The following is a 21151-nucleotide window of genomic DNA, read 5'->3' on the forward strand; positions in this document are numbered from 1 at the left end:
ACAGGTGCAACTAGGCATTTGCTTGCTAATTGTAATACGACATGGTTTATGTCACAATGGTTTGAAGACAGTTTGTAAGTGTTTGTGAACAGGTAATCTTCTATCCAAATCCCCGACAACCTCGATGGTGGTATGTTATACCTTCAACTCCTCAAGGTGCGAGAGTATACGATCAAAGCGATGTTCCAAGCATAGATGAAGAAAATATGCAAATAGAGGGATCGAAATTACAAGGGGTGGAGGCCACCGCAAGCTTGGAGCCTGCATCGGCTAACAATGATGGAAATACAGAAGTCGTAGAATTTTTTGAGAATGAGACAGACTCGTTGTTTTGTGGTGACATGTCTATCGACCTTCCAGTGTATGCAGAGTTGTGTCAGGAGATTAACATGGGACCATAGAATACTTCATTCTTGGAGAATTGTATTACTCAATTCGTTGTTTAGATCTTCCATAAAGGTAGATAAGATATGCATTTTAAGAGGGATTTTTCAAAAATGATTTTATTAATGTGCTTTGTATAGTTTAAATTGATTATTCTAACATTATTTTTTATCTGTGCAGGTATCAACATTTTCAGGATGAGTCGAGGGATGAGCAATGAGGAGTTCCAAGAGATGATGACACGTATGTCTCCAGATCAGCTCGCGAGATTCAGAGAGATAGCAGATCAGGAGCTGTCTCGTTCTTCGTCAGGGCGCTCTGCTAGATCAGCTTCGGCGCGATCAGATGCTTCAGCTTCGAGTAGACGATCTCGACGCTCACAACTTGGGCCAGAGGGAGGGACTGCGACTGCATGAGGATCATGGGGTGCTGCTGTGGAGACACGGACGCGGTGTCTCCGTCTCGTCGTTCAGCTGGAGCTCGATCACCTCCAGGATTTGTCACACCTGTGGGGACGTCCACTCCAGTTACTCCGGCTTTTGCGCAGCCGTCGACAGATGTCACGCCTTTTGGTAGCACTCCTTTTGGTAGCACCCCCTCTGATGACACTCCTTTTGGTGGCACACCCTCTGGTGGCACCCCTTTGTGTGGCACTTCGGGAGAGGGTACCCCCATCGGTACACCGGATGTTCAGGGGTCTCCTGGATATGCCCAGGAGCGTGGACGGAGATGGAAGAGGGCCCATACAAGGCACACTCCTAGGGATTATGGATACCTAGTGGATGGCAGGTCAGAAGCCATCATCATGAATGATGAGGAGACGAGGGTGATGGCTCGCATGAGGGAGTTGTGCCAACAAGTTTTTCGGCACAACGTCCTGGATCATTGGAGGAACATACCGGAGGGGACGAGGAGTTCCGAGTGCCAGCCGCAGTGGATAGATTCTCTACGAGCTGGATGATGGATTGCATGCGTGCATACATGTCACATAGACGATCCGACGCACGCAAGGCAATCAAGAGTGGGGCTCCAAAGCTCGAGTGGTTAGATGCAGATGACTGGCACGACTGAGGGAGGAGGCTACAAATTCGCCAGGACGTTGGAGTCAGCAGCAGGAGGCGGCGAGGGCACGAATCGAGGCCGGATCGGTACATCATCTTGGGAGTGGCGGCCACAGGACATATTTGGAGGACTTTGTAAGATTCTCTTTTGTTTTGCTTATTTGTTTTTTTGAGATATTCTTTGTACTGACAATCATGTTTCTAACAGTTAGCATTTTGTTTTCTTTGCAGCACTCCATCACAAATCGTGATCCGCAAGGCCTTGAGACTCGATATGCGGAGAGGCACGGTCTCAGATCATTGATCGACCGATTGTATAGACGTGGCGGTCCAGTAAGTCACTCATCTTTCTTGTCCGTAGTTACCATGAGATATTTGAATGCATTATTGTATGGTGGATTGATATGTTGTTTCTTTTTCTGCAGAATCCGTTTGATGCTCCTTTACAGCGGGAAGAGCTTTCGGGGAACGACGATTTGTAGCTCGCCCTTGGATCCTTAGAGGTCACATACCTTTAGTTTTTAGTCGTCCGATCTATGTAGACATTTTCTATGTATTAGTGATATTGTTTTATGATTGTACCAATCGCATTTTATGCGATATCATGTATTTATTTCATCCATCAGTTTTATGATTTCAGTATACATTCTTTTTGTTTGCAAACGCTTTGTATGAAGCAATGCAGAAACTATTTTGTATGGCTCTCATACAGCACACAGTGCTATATGTGGCAGGGCAGCTTGCTGCCCTGCCACAATTTTTTTTTTCTCTGTTACCGTCGCTATTTGCGTCGCAAATTTACTGCACGCGTCGCTATTGTCGTCGCTATCAGCGTCGCAAATTCTCTGTAACCGTCGCTATATGCGCGACGCATATAGCGACGTATATAGCGACGCATATAGCGACGGTTATAGCGACGATTCTATGGCGTCGTCAATAACGACGCTTTTTGCGACGACGGGGGCAAATTTTGTTGTTTGTATTTTCGTCGCTTTAAACGTCGCTATAAGGTCTATATCTTGTAGTGCTAGTGGAGGCCGATGGTACTTGTCATAGATTCGAATCTTCGCTCTTGGTCTTATAGAAATCTGATGCCAAGTGGCGAGGGCACACACCAGTTACCTCAATTGAGTGATTGCTCTACTTTAGCTTGTGTTGAAGTTGCTTTTCTTTTGTTGGGTACAATTCAAAGCTACTCTACCACAAGATGCATCGTGTAACGACCTTGTGCCCTTCAATTATGCCATGGACCTATGAAGGGGCTAAATATAAGCTGCACTTGTCTAAGCTTCCATGCCTTATAGAGGGAGAAACTATTGAACTGTTGCCTAGCCTAAGGGTACTATGCAGTGATGAAGAGGATAGGGTTTCATGAGAGTGAAGGTGATTAGAGACTAGATTGGATTAGGGATGATACATACCTAGCTCTAAATGCCACATGAGAAAATCATGGTGGATCAAAACACAAAGTGAGCCATAGATAATGCAAGCAAGATTCTTCTCCTTTCATTGACAAGGTTGTCTCTAAATAGGCAAAAGGTTACATTGCATTTGGCCACTCTTTGCTGCAGACCCATCCATCGACTTATCTACCTTGTTCTTATCCATAGTCTAAGCTTCCATGCTTAGCATCAAATATGCTAACACCCCCACCTATCCATACTATTCAACTCATTCTAATAACTCTCAATAATTAACTGCAGTGCAAGATGAGTGCTACAATCACACAAGAGGTTGGTGTGTGTATTTGAAAGGAACATATATAGATTTTGAAGGTTGTGGCTACAAGCAATTAGACAACGTGCCTTAGAAGGATTACTGCTATCAATTAGCTTTTCCAAAGTATAACTTTAGAAACATATGCATTTGGGTTTATCCAACTTTTGATAGTGAGTGGTGTCATTAACAATGAAGTAGTCACTGAAAGGAATGTACGTTAGGAACAAATAAGTGCTCTAGCACATCAAAATCCCCAACATTCTAACATAGTCTAAAAGATAATGCAGGATGGGGCTAATGCCAGCGAAGTCCTCAACTACAAATTCTGGCGAGTAAGAGGTTTTACAGGCTTGAGATGATGCCCTAATCAATTATATCAAAACAAAAGGAATGGAAATCATTTGAAGCTGCACATATTTGAGGTGGCAATGGCTATGGGAAGGTAGATACTGTACAAGCGGAGTCTAGAACAGGCTTTCCCCCAGGATCAGCAGTAGCTTGATGTCTGCCAGTGCCACCCATGACATGCTGCCACACTTCTACCTGTGCAAAAGATGGCACCAGTGTTTCTTTCATAACTCGCACTTACAGACACTCTGCTACTTGTGACCCTCCTGTGCCATGTCCCATACTACTATACACTAGAGATTCTTTAGAGTCTCTCGGTGTTGCCTTAATAAGGACATCACACAGACAAAAAGTCAGCAACAGTGTGATATACCCAGAGGCATGTGACTATCTATCAGGACTGAATTGCAGATTCATAATACTTGGGCATTAGACTAGAATGTAATTATGAAATACTGAAAAAATACATCATAACTGGACACGGCTGATGCTGTCAGCTGTGCTCCCGCTTGGCAAGCATGTCAACAACCCTTTCCCTTGCCACTTTACTTTCGTTCTTGATCCTGCATATGTGCTCATGCAGGTCATCCAATGCGCTCACAAATCCTTCCTTTTGCCTCTTGATGTCATCAAGTGCAAGCCTCACCGCAATAGTGTCACTGCCACTGCCACCAAAGCTGATGACCCGAATGGTTGATGCTAGTTGGATCTGAAACTTGTCCACCAGTCTTTTGATGCTTTCCAGCTCATGGACTGATACCACTGTGTGAGTTTCCATGGTCCTCAGGAGATCTAGTTGTGCTTTGATCTCCTGTTCGTGCTTGTTCCAGAATGACTTTACCCATGCTCCCATGGAACCAAAAGGAACAGTAGCTGCAGCTGCAAGAGCTGCAGCTACAGGGGGTGCAGCTATAGCTGCAGCAATCACAGAGCATATTAGGACTGTCGCTATTGATGCAATAAACAGAATAGATGACACATTTGCCCAAACATGGTTGTTGTGCAGCTTTTTGTCCAGCTTCCTCTTCTGTTCCTTCAGTTTCTTCAACATAACAATGTGCCTCTTCTGAACAGCATCAAGTTTGTCCCAGAATTCCTTTCCAAAAGGCTCCCTTGCCTCCAGGAACATCTTTAGATAAACACTAGCCCTTTCTATATCATTTGCATTAGGATCTCGATCAAATGGCACACTTTTTAAGGCCGTCTCAAGGATTGACTGTGCATCTTTAGCCCTCTTGATCGAGTTCTCAGCTTCCATACAGAAGTCGACTTGTGAGTAGCTGATGTCAAGGTACTCGTCAACAAGAACGAATAGCTCATCATTATTCCAAGTATCATGCCTGTATGAAAGGATGACCTCCATCACCTCATGGTCCACCTTAAGCAAGAATGATGTGCTTTCTTTCAAGGATTCGAAAGAAAGGCCTTGATTCTCAAGGCTTGTACTTTCACTCGTGGATTCCAAAGAGAACCTCTCACTCTGGACATCGGGGGTGACTTTGAATGACCGGAGGACACGACTGGCTCCATCTTTCATGGCATTATCAAAGCTCCGGACAGCAGCATCATTCTGGAAGGCTGTTTCACATGTGTAGAGGAGCTTGTCATCATGCAGGACAGAGGAAAGATAAAAAACGTCTTCATCCCGACGGTGAGAAAACATGTTGCCCATGGCAGGTTGGATATTCTCGCAGGCTTGGAAACACAGAAACAATATCTGAAATGTCCCCTCTTCTGATGCTGCTGCTTCTTCTTCCACTAGTCCGGCTATGCGGGAAAAGCAATCTGGATGTCTCCTTTTCTTCCTCTGCAGTGACTTCCGAAACAAAGCAATCTAAGTGCGCCCTCTTCTCCTCTACTGTGCCTCTACAGAGAAGCAAATCTCAATTTCCCCTCTTCCTCTACTGTGAATGCGGAGAAGTAAATCTCAATGTCTGGTTTTCTTCCGCTAGTACTGGGATTTTCTAGAGAAAAGCAATCTGAATGTCCCTTGTTTCCCAGGGCTGTGAAGGTCCAGAGAAATGTCTCCTTTTTCTTTCTCTGCTGTGATCTTCCAGAGAATCAATCTTCTCCTCCTCTTCCTCTACTGCGACTGTGCAGAGATGTCTCCTTTTCTGGCTCTACTGTGATTTCAAGAGAAGAAATCCACGCTCCACTTACTCTTCCTCCTCTGCAGTGACAGTGCAGGTAGGCAGCCCTTAGTTCCTCCAATGAGAAGTTCCAGAGAGAAACAATCTGAATGCCTCCCTAAGAGATGAGATGTTCCAGAGAGAAACAATCTGAATGCCTCCCTAAGAGACAATCTATCTTTTCTTTCTCAAACGAGACTTTCCGGAGAGAAGCAATCTCAATGTCTCCTGCGATCTCCTTCCTCTAAGCTGTAATGGGGGAGAGCAGGAATTATACTAAGAGGTTGGGTGTTCCTTTGCATAGAGCTGCTGTTGAGGGATGAGCTTGACTCTGTTGCCTCTTCGTCAGAAAAAACCACGTGCTGGAGAGCATGCACGATGTGGTGTTTTGCGCGGAACCTGCACACTGCCTACCTGAGGTTCAACCTGACACGGCCAAGGGAATCTTCTCTTGATATGGTGCCCACATGAACAACCCACCATGGCATGCGCCCACCAAACCATGATTGAATGCTGTATGACGGTAGTCTCGACAGCGAACGTGCGTTCTCGGAGTCTCGTGGTGAATATATGACGGTAATCACCATGCGCGTACTCGTAGTTCTTCTCACAAGGGCCGGGCCTGTGTATGTAAATAAAACCCTATCTATTATTTTCGTCTCGACCATATAGCCTTTGAAGGCTTTGTCGACAAACCTAAACATTACAACATTTATGCCTTGGAAGAGTTCATATCGATGCTCGAGAAAATCATTTCTTTGCATCACTTACAAAACCTTCAACTTAAAGTTTTGTAGGCTTCTTTCTACGAATAGCATTCCACAACAAGAGCCAAAGAATGGGTGTACATACCAAGGCCCTCCCATACGGAGGAGGGTATTGGGCAAATCCCATCCCCCCCCCCCCCCCCAATTGTTCCCATGTGTAAACAGATATTAGTGAGGTGCATTCAGTGACACTATCCCCATATGCCCTAGGCATAACATGACACTATATATATGGGTAAATAGAATTACATGAATTTTTCTTACTTGTAGGGTCTATCATGGAATGCTCTTTACATATAGAGATCTACTTTGTCTTCACTATCCCCTTAGGCCCTAGGCATAACATGACACTATATATATGGGTAAATAGAATTACAAGAATTGTTCTTACTTGTAGGGTCTATCATGGAATGCTCTTTGCATATAGAGATCTACTTTGTCTTCTTGTGCACCCAATTGTCCTTTCAATGCCTTTTACTAGTTCTCCTCCTCCTATTTACACTTTAGAGCCAAGTCACCCTAGAGTGAGCAAGGGAAAAAGCCCCACTAACATGCTCCTCTTCCATTGAGGTCACACCGGGAGTGGGATGAGAAACTATTAAGTTGAGGGAAAAAAACGAATCCAATTGGGAACAACTTTGGCTCAATCACAAAGCTTATGGCTTGCCTTTTTGACATGATCAAAAATACAACTTAAAAGGACTCATTTTATTAAGAGTACAACCTCCTCTTCACAAACCTCAATCTTTATAATTATCTTAAGACTAAACTAGCTTTTCTTGCGTGTTTCATGAACATGAAATGCTAGGCCACTTCACAAGGCAGCTTTGCACTATTGTTTAAAGCTTGCATGAATCAACTTCACTTCCCATACTTCCTCACCGCACATTGTGCGTGCGTGCGCGCGTGCATGCATGCGTGCGTGCGTGCGTGCATGTGTGTGCGTGCGTGCGCGCCCACGTGCGTGTGCGCGCACCTGTGCGTGCATGCTCGCTCACAATAAGCAACACAAGGTAGCCTTAGTTGGTAGGTGGCTATTGAAGTAGTGGTATGAGAGAGAGTGAGAGAGAGAGAGAGAGAGATGACAACAATGAAACCAAAATATAATGTGTGGTGAGGAAGTGTGGGAAGAGAAGTTGCTTCACACAAGCTTTGTGCGATACCGCGAAGCTAGCATAGCATTTATTGCACATGAAGAAACACTAGTTTTCATTATTAAGGGTGAGAATAATGTTAGATTGGCAATATGTAAAAGAAACCCAAGTTCTCTTTTGCATGGAAAATGGGAACCTAAAGAAATCTGTACTATTAGTAAAGGGGAGGTGGGGGTGGGTGCCACGTGGCAGCCCCCAACCTCCCCACAAAGAAATGCAGGGGTGGGTGTCACGCGTCTAGCACCCGCCCTCGCCGCGAAAATCGCACCTGCCCCGGCGCGAAGCGACGGGACGAGTCTAGGCGCGGAGTGCCTAGTTTTACTAAAGCTTGTGATTAGCAAAGATGATGCCACATGGATTTTGATTATGTGGCCTCTCTATAAAAGGATCTATCTAAATTCAAAGGGTGGCCCCACAAAGACACTTTTGATGAATTAAAAAAGGTGGCATGTTAAGTTAAGAGCAGAGGTTAGGTTCAAATGATTTAAAAAGGTGCAAGACTAATGACCAAAGACTGTACCCAGAGTTTAACTTCACAAAGGTTTTGCTATCAAATTTTATAATAAGGTTAACTAGATAGTATCTTTTGGCAAGATGAAACCAAAATGTCCTTTTTCATTAAAAAAATGTCCTTTTTCATTAAAAAACGAAAACCTAAAGAAATTAAATTAAAGCTTGTGATTAGCAAAGATGATGCCACATGGGTTCTTCTATGTGGCCTATTACATAAATTCAAAGCATGGCCCCATAAAGACACCCCCAACGGATTCAACAAGGTGATGTCATGACAAGGGCCTCTCAAGTTAAGAGTAGAGGTTTCAAGCCAAAATGCTCAACTTTCTCTAAAAAAGCCTATAGATCCATGACTTCATCTTACATGCACCTGTAATAGTCAAGACTTCAACTCTAAGCTGGTCTAAATTCCTATCACACCTTATTTTGACTATAATATAACATGACCGCATTATAAAATAAAATAAAAAAGTTAAGAGTAGAGGTTAGGTTCAAAGGTGCAATATTAATTAGACCAACTTGACTAGGTCAATGGTGGCAAATATGATACTTAGAGTTCAAGAGCATAAAGTTTTCATTACTAAATATTATAATAAATTTAACTACACAAAATACAGATGTCCCTTTCTCATGGAAAATGAGAAGAAGAAATTAAACTAAGCTAATGATAAATAGAGATGATGCCACGTGGTTCTTCTATGTGGCCTTTTTGAAAAAGTGATCTATGTAAATTGAAAGGGCGGCCCACAAAGTCACCTCCAATGGATTCAACAAGGTGATATAATCACAAGGGTCTACCAGATTAATTACCAAAAGTTGGAATTAATGGCAAATATAATACTTAGAGGTCAATTCTACAAAGTAAAGCATTAATGGTAACTATAATAACTAGAAGGAAAATTCACAAAGGAAGCAATAAAGCTTTAAAATGATTAGGATAAAACTTCAATTCTATGACAAACTTAGTACCTATAAGATTCCATGTGATATATGAAGGGCTTGACCCATTTTGAACATAAATAGTGGAACATGCATTAATATTCCTTCCCCTTCCTCTATTATGTTATATCTGGTGGTATTTAGTTTGTCTAACCTAGAGAGAATTACTGGATGGGCTAGATGTGCCCATGCATGCATGTGTGTGTGTGTGTCCACATGAGTGAGAAACAAATATACATTTGTATGTCCTAATAGGAATAATTATTTTGTATATGCATATATTTATTTGTGTAATAGTTTTTTTCCATACTTATAGATTCAACTATGTGTGTAATAGATCGTTTTGTGTATCTTGGTATTTATGTATCACAATGTGTGTGTGTGTGTGTGTGTGTGTGTGTGTGTGTGTGTGTGTGTGTGTGTGTGTGTGTGTGCGCGTGCGCGTGCGCGTGCGCATGCGCGTGCGTGCGTGCGTGCGTGTGTGGGTGCGTGTGTGTGTGTGTGTCCTTAAATAGTAATAGTTCTTTTGTATGTGTGTGTCTCTATATGTACATGCATGCATGTGTACATATACATACATACATGTGTGTCTGTGTGTGTGCATGCATGCATGCATGTATGTATGTTAGAACCAAGCAATAAAATACAAAGTTATGTCTATAAAAAGCAACATTCAATTACATTACCAAGACAATTAAGTAGAGGTGCTCCTAAAATAGATTTAAATGCAAATAAGTTTGTGGATTATAGGAAGTGCACAGCTGAGCTTATATAAGGGGTCGGTGTGATATAAAAACTTTTGAATTCAAATAATCAAGTGCATAAAGAGATAAGGAAAATGTTGTGCCTATTAGCTCAAAATTGATTAGGTATATGATTAAGGAGGACTAATACACACTATCATGTGCTACATGTGTCAATGGTACATGGTTTCCATCCCTTTCACCATATCTAACCATAGTATGCTACAAGTTAGGCATATACAAAGTATGTTCTAGAGGCATCCACAAAGTATGGTCTAGAGAAAGGTAGTGGATTTATCTCCACTTCACATGAGAACAACAATTTCTTGTCAAGGCCAGATTAAAGAAAAGTATATGAGAGATGATCTATCCCTTTATAGGCATGAGAATTATTTTACCCACACTTTAGTGGTCACAATGTTGTCCAAAATTCTACAATAGTTCTAGAATATCTACTTAGCATCATCATGAATTGAAGAGATTAGTGAATGCATAGTCCTTATTATGGATCCTAGCTAATGCATGCAAGACTAGAACCATTCCATAGGCAACAAATCTTAAAGATAAAGCACAAAGAAACAAGTACATAGGAGTTTACTTGAATCTATAACTATTAATGTCTATAGATTGGCACCCATTGGGCCTCATCATAAGTGCATAGACTATGGATCCAACCTTCATGCTATGGTAAGTATCATGCAATTGGTGCTGAGCATGGGTGTGACAATTGCCATTATTCAATCACCCAATGCACTTATTGGATAGGTGAAGTTGAGTGTTGCAATCCTATGGCACTAGCTCGGGTGCAAAACTAGCCTATGAAGCGGAATGTTAGGTGGGTGCTGCCATAGCAATAGTTAAGCAACCCTGTTTGTGTGTTGGTTTGGATTATTCTAAAGAATCAAAATGACATGTGGTAGCATTGAGCCTTCACATCCACCATACAACACAAAGATTTGGCTTCGCTAAACAATCAGTGGGGTAGTACTATCAACACACCCCAACTTCTATATGCAGCTTCTCTTGGATTGAAGATCAATCAACAAGTGCCCAGATGAAGAGGCAAATAAAGATAGCAACACATAGCACTAAGAGTAAGGTGTTCTAGTTTTACAATGTTTATGAAAGCTCATCTTGGTGAGAACCAAAAAGACCATGCCAATGAATTGGCTGAGCATATGTGATTTGGAGATCTTCTAGCTCAAGTTCATCTATGTGCCAATTATGGTACTAGAATTCATCATTAACTTGGGTATTCAGTATTTTACACCTTGCAGCGTACCATTGAATCATTGAGGTCATGGAATTCATCATTAAAGTCCACTATTCAATAGCTTTTTAAGGTCCATAAAAGTATTGTTGAACCATTAATAGTAGAGTTGGACAACAACAAGACTATTGAATAGTCTTGTTGTTGGTCACTATTGCTAGGTTCCCTTATTGTGACATTTATGTAGCAATCATACTTGTGAGCAAAAAATATTAATCCACCACACTTTACGTACTGCCTTGAACTTAGGACCTATGTTTTTGAGAGGTGAAACCAAAGGGGACCACCTCACAACATAGAGGAAGTCTCATGGTATACACGTTAAAGATTTGCAAGGAAGCATAGTTTGATTTTGAATACCAAATGCCATTGCAACCAATCCTAATGGTTGAGTTGTAGCCAACCAAAAGTATGCCCCATGTACAATTAGTAAAGCTATCAGTTTAGATTGAGCCTCGAGGGGTTCACTATATGTGATTCCTCTATATCATGTACGTTCATGGCCTATTTACAAATACCCTTATCTATGAATTTTCTCAAAATAAAACACACCCTTTTCTATTCAATCTATAAACGGCCCCTTTATATGGCAACCCTTTTGTATGTAAAAAATATATCAAACCACATAGATTGGTAGATAAATCTAGATCGAATGGTTGTACTAAGTTTTATCAGTATGAGACTTCATTTTGAATCCTTGCAAAAAGATGCCGATATTAAATCCCTAAAAGCCTCTCCTTATTCAAGATTATTCAATGACAATGCTATACATGTCTATATGAGCATGGCACTATTACACTCACAATAATCCTAATATAATGGCAATAATAGAGGATGCTCGATCTAAATTGGTAGCTTTACTAGTTAGAATTGCAATAATAAAGGATGCTCAACCCTTGGACCCAAAGGGCTAGCGGCAAGGGATTGATGGATAGCCACATTGCTTCTAGCACTAAATCCTTTTTTATGTAGATAAACTTTATTATTTAAACAAGGAACAAAGCAAGAAGGGCTTTAGAATAATTACACGCATGTACAGCTATCCAAGGCATATCATGTAGGTATGTACAAATGTGCATTGCTTTTGTTTTTCAACTTTTAAGATTTCCCTCATTGCATACAAAGAATGGTTATCATCTAAGATGAAGTCCAACTATACAAGATCATGCATAGCATGGATCAAGTAGCTAGATAAGATGTATTTCAATGTGTGTGTGTGTGTGTGTGTGTGTGTGTGTGCGTGTGCGTGTGCGTGTGCGTGTGCGTGTGCGTGTGCGTGCGTGCGCGCGTGTGTGTGTTGTTTATATGCATGACATCATGTGTAGTTTTGATATACTTACACGAAGAAAGCAAAAGGAAATAAAAAAGACACAGGGCAAAGGCAGAAAAAAGGTAGCCCGACTGAAGAAAGAATAGGAGAAAAGGCCAAAAGCGCAAGGGCAACCTTAAAAGTCCAAGGCAAATGCAAAAGGGAAAATGCGCATTTTAAAATAAAAAGGCGCACCCTGAAATCTTGTAAAAGAGCGCCGGGCTCTCACCCGTGCAATTTGTAAATGTAGACGGGCGATGAAAAGGAATCTAGGAAGAAAGAAGGACAATGGGAAAAAGGGCCTAAACTACGGCCGGCCATGTAAAAAAGAGAAAAAGGGGATGACCGCCCAAAAGGGATTTAAGGTTTTGTATATAAAGTTGAAAAGTGAATGAGAAGCTCATTCTTGTGTGTGGCCAAAGCTTCTTCTTATTCTTCTCTTGTTTCTTGCCTTCTTGCTTGTGCTTGAGAGAGGGATTGAGAGAGTGTGAGGGAGTGATTGTGTGAGAGTGAGGGATCTTGGAGAAGAAGCTCTCCATCTTCTCTCTTCATCTTCCCCTCTTCTCTTCTCTTCTCTTGTCTCGCGCGTGGCTATGGAGGATGAAGCTCATGGGAGAGGGATTGAGGTTGCTTGAGCTTGCCTCAAGGATCGTGGAGCTACCAGTGTGCAAGAAAGAGGAGGGTACTCGATCGAGCATCAAGGTAAGCTCACTACACCCGTAAGGTAGGCATTGCGCGTCGGCTATGTGAGAGATAGCCATGGCCGCTCGGTTCGAAACACTTGAGCAATAAGTGGTCCGTAGGTCTCGGGGTAGAGCTTGTAGCTCCCCTTCATTTTTGTTCCGTTGACGGGACACACGGAATCGAGCCTTGAGCGCCGCGCGCATCAAATCGAGCATAGAAGTAGAGTTTGCAGCCCGAACCGGTGCTCAAGATAGCTAGGAGATTTAGGAGGTTTTAATCCGAGAAACAAGTAAGTGTTTTGGTTTGTTGGAAGCATTAGTGTGTAGGACTACCATTCTGCATCTCTGTTTTGCATTTTGGCTGCACTAGATTAAGGTTAGATTAGGTTAAGAAAAGAGAAAACGTAGGTTTTGGCTGCTATTGGAAACAGGGAAACAGGGGACCAGATTCAAATTTCTGGGTAAAACAGGGAAAAGGGAACTGGCTTTAAGGTTTTGCAGTGCTAGGAAAGGACCTTAAGAGGCTTGGGAGGCCAGGACAAACCTCATTTCACTGGTTAGCTTTGTGAGAGAGAGAGAGAGAGCTTCTGGTTACCAGGAAGAGGGAGCGCTATCACAATTCTGGGTGCCATCGATTTGTGCTGCTCCAGGTGAGTCTGGTGCTTCTTAGTAGTGCCCTAATCAGCTCTGGAAAGTCTCTTGTGATTGTGTGCAGCAGGCGTCAAGAGGGATCGAAACGTGTCGGAATCGCGCCTACCGCCAGACGCAGTCGGACCAGGTCTCGGTGGTCCGATTCCTAGAATCGAACCACCCGAGTCCTAGAGTCCGACCGTCCGATTCCAAGAATCGAACCGTCTGACTACTAGAGTCGAACCAACCCTGTCCGATTCTCAGAATCGGACAGTCCAATCGGACGTGCCACGTGGCACTCGGACCGCCATCATAGTTGAACCACGCTGTCCGACTAAGGGACTCGGACCATGCTGTCCGACTGTTGGACTTGGACCACCCTGTCCGACTGCTGGACTCGGACCGTCCGACTGCTGGACTCGGACCGTCCGACTACTAGAGTCAGACTAGCCCTGTTCGATTCTGGGAATCGGACCATCCTGCCAGAAGGAAAAATAAGGATCTTTAGTTGACCCTGCCACAGACCTGACCCCCAGGACACAACCCTGAACACCCCCAAGACCCAGTTCGACCATTAGAACCTCAGAGACCAATCGAACTTAGAGCCGAATAGAAAACGCAGCACAGACCTTCAAAAATACCATAGAATAGCTGGGAACCGAGCTAGGACTCAAATCAGGCTAAGAATGTGGAGAGAAACAGAGTGGAGTTCGCATTAAACGCTTTCTGCATCAGCACTTCACTCTTGTGTTCCACTAAGTTTGCACTGCAAGAAAAGAGAAAAGCATGTTTTCACACCAAGCACCACGAAAGCACTAAGCATAACGTGTGAATAAGGATTGCAGCTGCTTTCAAATAACAAGGAACACATCAGGATATCTAATAACATTAAGGAACCCACTAGTAGGAGAAGACCCCAAGACTTAGACAGGTGCTTGAGTGCCCTACTAGTAGGACCTGGAGAAGACACAAAGACACGTAAAGTAACAATATAGAGGATTGGACGCTGCCGGAGCTGCTTGGATTTATTGACAACCTCGTGGAGCTGGAAGCAGAAACAATGTCGGGATCAAGAGGCGAACGAGGAGAGGACCAATTAGACTTAGGAGAATTTCCAACCTCAGTCCAGGAACTGGTCCACAACTACGATCTACTCACTAGGACCGTGATCCAGGGCAGACCTGTAGAGGAAGTGGTAGCAAACCTGGAAGAAGAGAGAAGAGCAATCAAGAGAGCGCTAGAAGGCATAATTGCCTACAACCATGAGCAAAGGGCCAGAAGGCTACAGCAAGACGTAGATATGTACAAGGCTAGACGAGTACTAGACCTAGCTATTGGAGGACGCGTCTCTGTAGTCTGGCAAGTGGAAAACCTTAGTTCGAAGGAGTTTTGTGCTAGAGGGTAAACTTAGGAAAATACCAAGTAGAATTTGATAGTTTTATCTAATCAGAAGGGATCATTTTCGATTAATGGAACCATGAGTATTTGAGTTAATATGAGCAAAAGAGGGGAAACATTTTGATAATGGCAACCTCACAGGCAAAAATGCAAGAAAGGGTAGTCATATAATGAAGGTGGAAAAGTAGCTAACATTTTAGCTTAACAAAAAATATTATGTAAGAGAGGATGCTAGTTGAAAGAGAAGGGGGGGTTGTTCTTCTATGTGTTATGGTTCTAAAGGTTAGGAAATGAGTTTTTAAAAAAACCATAACTAAAAGAAAAAATGTTGCATGTGGATTTGAAGACGTTATGACCAAGAAGAGGGTGCCCTCATCCTAGGGGGCACATCATAGTGGGAGATGAAGAGAGGGAGAAGGGGAAAAGACTAAGTGAAAGAGGAAGAGAAAAGGGAGAGGAAGTCCAAAAGCCAATTGGAGAAGAGGAAGGGGAGGAGTTAGTGGAAGTTGAAGAGTCATGAGAAAGAGAGGAGGGGGTACCATCCTATAAAGAGGGAGAGAGAGCAAACTAAAGAGGGAGGAGGGCGCCATCATCAAGAAGGAGACACTATCATCCTGAAGGAAGTGCCATCAATTCAAGCCATCCAAGCAAGAGGATTTGAACAAACAATTGAAGTTCGAGAGAGCAAGAAGAGAGAATTGAAGCCCATGCCTATCCCATAGCCATTGCCATGTCTTCTCCTTCTACCTCCATTTTGGAGCTTTTCTCTTCTCTTCTCTCTTAGTCATCTACATAAAACCATGGAAGCTAAGCTCATAAGCTAGGACTTAATCAAGATGATTAAGTCTTAAAAGAGTTACAAGTGGCTATTTCCATGGCAACAATGCAATTGGCCAATTGATCTCTTGGGAGAGGGAAAATGATGAGCTCACCATTGGGAATGATTGGATAGACTCTCCTTGCCTGGAGTACAAAGGACACAGCTCCCAAAGACACAATTACGAACCTTGTACTTCACGTAAGTGTCTTAACTTGTTTAACAAAAAAAAAGTAATTTTGCATAAATATTTCTTTATTTTGAAATTTTTATAAAATGTCTTTTAATCTCAATTTCTACTCTGGATAGTTTTTAGAATTTATGTAGGTCTTATTTTTATTTTAAAAATCAAAAAACTGTAAAAAATGCTTTGAAATAGCTTAAAATAATATAGATAATTTTTTATAAAATATTTGGTTAAAAAATTATGAGATATGATATTTTTTTAATGAATTATGTAATTTTGAAAGTATTTGGAATTTTTTTAGAATTTTTGGAAAATTTTTACTATATCTTAAAAATAAAAATAGTTATTTTAGATGAACATTACATTATTTTTTGATAAAAATCATGTTTTTAATTCGACCAAAAATTAGGATATTCTATAGAAAACCTAAGAATATAGTTTTGGCTGTTTTATGAAAAGTTCTTAGGGTTAGAAAAAAAATAATTTGATGTTATCTGTTTGAACATTATTAATATAAAATATGATGTGTCTAAGTTTATGCAAATTAAAAATGTTGATGAAGTATTATGTTATACAAACATTGAAAAAGTGAAATGTTATTTTAAAATAAAATTAGAGTTTATGGGTTTGAGGAATGCTAGTTGATTTGATAATAAAAAGAATTAGAAAGAACTATAGGGTTTATGCTTTGAAGTTAATTCCCGAAGGTATTAAAATCCTAGGGTTAGTATTTAAGTGTCCAGTATAGAAATAGAGATGAAGAGCAAGATTAAGCAAACTTACTAAGTTTTTGATATTAAATTAGTTGGACTACTACAAACGATTGTCGTAAATATTGAGGAAGGCTAGGATAAATCATAGATATTAGTTATCAATATCACATATTCAGTGCAATAACTCTTAGGAGTTGGCTTGACAACCTGGTTAAAAGTGGCTTGGTCTTTGGCCAGTCAGTCAAACCTAGGCTTCAGGTGTTTTGGCAGTGCCAAGGGTGTCAAAGATGTTGGTTGCGACACCTCTTTCACAGGTGAATGGCTAAGGACATGTTCCGCAAGGGGCATCGTCATGGACAAAGGCTATGACTGCTGTGATTCCTGATTGGAAGTAGTAACTGCTAGTTCAGTGGACTAGCTACTGTTAGTAGATTGCGGTATCAGGTCCTCAGGCAGATCGGAAGTGGGTGTGTCTTTTGTTACCCTTTAAGCATGCTCCTGTGAAGATCGAGCCTCAATTGATCTAGCCACGGTGGGTTGCACAAGCATGTCTTTGGGTCGAGAGCTATGGGTGGTGTCATGTTCCACCTCTAGGACATTTGGAAGCTTATTAGGACTCCTAAGTGGCTCTGACACTGGCTGGAAGATTTGCTCGTGGCTGTTAGATGATTTTACCATTTTCTTTGTTGAGCATTTAACCTTGCCATGAGCAATGTTGTGCCTATGATGTCTGTTATCCTCTTGGGAAATCAAAGGCTCCTTGAGCACTAATGGTCTTTGTGCACGCTCAATGGTTACATCTGACATCTTCTTATTAAGCATGCCAGGCTAAGGCTCTACCCTTCGAATAGTCCCGTTTGGTTTCTTGATTTCGATCGTGAGGGGCTTAGTCACCCTAATGTTTTTGACTCGAGACTTGGTTTTTCGTTTAGATTTCCTCCTACGCTTCTTTGCTCTTGATACAATTTGGCCTTCAGCTGATAGAGGAGGTTTAGCAGGGGATTTTGGTATCCAAATCCATCGGTTATCTATGTAATACCCTTGAGCACGTAGCAACGCTTTGGATATCCATCTCGGCGTTGTGTTGACTCTCCATCGATGCCTTCGTCTATAAGGCTTGGGCTTCTTTTGTGGTCTTCTACGATATTTGTAAGTCCAAAGTCTGTCCTTGGCATTGGCTCCCGACCTCCTTGTTTCAAGCATGGACTCACTCATTGGTTCTCGTTCTTCAACCTGTGCTTGTATCAACTCTTTCAACAATTCCTTGCTTTCATTACTAGGCTTGCCTGTTATGTTAGCACCTTCCTTGCCTTTCCCTCGAGGTTCGTTGAGGTCACCCTTGCCAAAGGTTTTGATTATCCTCACACCCGGTAGTGTCATGTGTATCCTCTGTGCTACATAATTAGCCTCACACTTCGTCACCCTTTTGAAAGGTCATCCGAGGAGGGTTTCCTTCCCACAATTAGCACTATTTGGAGGGACATGGAATAGGACAGGCAAGCTTTCAATTTCAATAGTTACAAGGATTTTGCACTTCCCTATAAGTGTTTGTGAGTGTCCCCCATAAGGACTAAGAGTTGCATTAATTGGTGTGAGCTCTGGTTGGCCTAGTAGGGTCCATGCTTCATTGGTCAAGATATTAAAATTTGCCCCTTCATCGATGAGAGCATCAATAGTATGCTCTCTTTTTGCGGTGAGTTTGACCCTAAGATAAGCAGGCGGTACTATGTCTTCATCTTTCGGGTCTTGGCTTATAAATTTAAGCCTTCTGACAAATGCCCTTGAGTCCCCAACTGCATGACCAGATGTGAATTCTCCACTAATGTCTTGGATTGTCTGTGCAGTGCTATTCAAGGTGCATCTATTTTCAGGACTGACATATCTAGTCATCCTCGCAGTTGTAGCTTGATGTTGTTGATTTCCGCTTTGACTAGATGCAATCCGAATACAACATGTACGTGTTTTTGCAGTGTGGCCTTTTTGCCCTTGTTGGCTAGATTGGCCCATTGAGGTTCTAGGGTCTCTGTTTATCCTTGTTCGGGTACGGGCTTTTGGTTGCTCTTTTGCAGGTGTGAGTCCATGCTTGTGTAGAGCTATTACTACACTAGGATCTAATTTGGAGGACCTGTCATGGCACGCATTTTCTCTCCAACCTACTTGGGGGAGATGTGGAGGGGGCAGAGTTCCCCTTTGCGGGGGTTCGAGGGAGGCAGTCCCCCCAGCCCGTAGGGTCGTTACGGTAAACACCATGCGCGATTCGAAGGACTGTTCGTAGCCAAGTTTTGAACTACTTGCTCTAGATTTCAGTCTAATGATAGGCCTATGATGTGCTTTTGGGTCTATACAGTCTCTGTATCAGTTTCGAGGTCTATAGGTCAAATATCTGAAAAATCCTAGATTCGGCCCAATAGGTCCGAATTGCAGGGGCCGAATGCCCACTTCGGCCCGTCCGAATGGCCGAGAGCCGAATGAGAAAGGGCCAAATGTAACTGGGCCGAATGTCAAATTCGGCCAGTTCGAGTGCGCTTATCCGAGGGCCGAGTGGCCGAGTTAGGTGGTCCAAGGGCCGAGTGGCCGAGTCAGGTGGGCCAAGGGCCGAGTGGTGAATTTGGCTGGGCCGAATGTCAACTTGTCCAAGTGGGGTTAGGACGAGTCGATAGGGCCGAGGGCCGAATTTCAAAGTTGGTCCGAATGCTTCACTCAGACGGGTCGAGTGAGAGGTGTCCGAGTGTAGCGAGCCGAATGGTCCGAGGGCCGATTCTGGGACTCGGCCCACAATCGCCATCACTCGAATGGGGCTGAGCGTGTCACGATTTTTGCCGGACTTTAAAGAATTCTTCGCGCTAAGCAATCGAGGGCTTCCTACCTGCTGTTGAGCACCTCCAGATCCAAGCTACTCATGTAGGGGAAGGTGTGGAATTACCTGGGATGGGCAAATAACTCCTACATGACCAGATTGAAGCAGATCCATGCGATGAAGCTCTCTCCCTCTCTCCTACTCTCCTGAAACTCTACAATGCAAAATGTGGCCTTTCTTGCCACTCCTGGCCCCTTATCACCTTGCCCAGGCCTGCACTCACCTTAGTCTTGCTCCCTTCACCAACATTTAATCTAAAATTTCATTTTTTGCCCTTCTTTTCCCTGTTTTAGCATGTTATACAGCAACAGAACACCCTACTGTTTGCTCCAATGTTTTACTCCTATCCTTCCTAAATGCAAGAAAAAATCATAAGGGAAATACCTACACTACTCCATCATGCTTTCCCAAGTCCAAAAACCAAAAATCTACTTGCTAAGGAGATTGAATACCTCTTCAAACTCCCTCGCTTCCTACCTATCTACCTCAAGCACCGGTTCAGGGAAAACCCTACCTGATGCTCGATTCAAAGCGCACAAGTACTCAAGGCTTGAATCCGTTGGTCCCGATAACGGAACCAAAATGTGGGAGCTTTCGCTTGACCGCCAGACCCACAGACTGCTTATTGTTTCAAGCATTCCAAGCCGAGCACTAATGGCTACCTCTCACATAATCAATGCACCATCCATATCTACGAGTATAGTGAGCTTACCTCCATGCCGATCAAGTTACCTCCTCTCCCGTGCACTCGGGTAGCTCCACGATCCAAGTGCAAGCTTCAAGTAAGCTCCATCCTCAAGCTCCATGCTTCAAGCTCCATTGCTGCGAGCAAGAGAGAGAAGAGAAGAAGAGAGGAGAAGATGGAGGGCTTCTTCTCCCCGGTCCCTCACCCTCACACACTCACTCTCTCACACTCTCACACTCAAGCACAAGCTCAAGCAAGCAAGAAGAAGAAGAAGAAGAAGAAGAGGAGGAGGAGGAGGAGAACCACTTTTGGCCACGTACAAGAATGAGCTTCTCATTCACTTTTCAACTTTATATACAAAACCCTAAATCCCTTTTGGGTTGTCATTCCCTTATCCCCTTTATTACATGGCCGGTCATGGCCTAGGCCCTTTTTCCCATTGTCCTCCTATCTTCCTAGCTTTCTTCCTACCACCCATCTACCTTTACAAATTGCACAGGCGAGAGCCCGGTGCTCTTTAAATTAAATCATGATGCACTTGCGCTCTTTTACAAAAGTATTGACTTGCACTTTTTCTTGTGCGCCTTTTTCCTTTATTTAGGACTTTTCTACACTTCTTGAGTTTCCATATTTTTCTTTGCGTACCTTCGTCTTCCGTTTCACTTTGCCTTGGCCTTTGTCTTCTACTTTAGATTTTCCAGATTTTCCACATTGTTCATCTGATGGTTAACACATGATCAATAAGTACAATATATGATGTTTCAAGCTTTCCAATGTTCACAATTGTTTCTGCGCACAAGCCTAGTAATTACATATGTAGTGGCTCTTAGGTATCATCCTTAAAG

At 42.7% G+C, this 21151-nt stretch overlaps 1 pseudogene; it reads right to left on the reverse strand.

Annotated features, from left to right (window-relative positions):
* Window positions 1-3924: 3924 nt before the first annotated feature.
* On the reverse strand, window positions 3925-6279 carry LOC148026891 (UPF0496 protein At4g34320 pseudogene; annotated as a pseudogene).
* Between the last annotated feature and the right edge of the window lie 14872 nt (window positions 6280-21151).

Source organism: Lygodium microphyllum, chromosome 13, assembly GCF_053477565.2.
Source record: "Lygodium microphyllum isolate KBCC chromosome 13, Lygodium_microphyllum_v1.1.10, whole genome shotgun sequence".
Taxonomy (NCBI): Eukaryota; Viridiplantae; Streptophyta; class Polypodiopsida; order Schizaeales; family Lygodiaceae; genus Lygodium; species Lygodium microphyllum.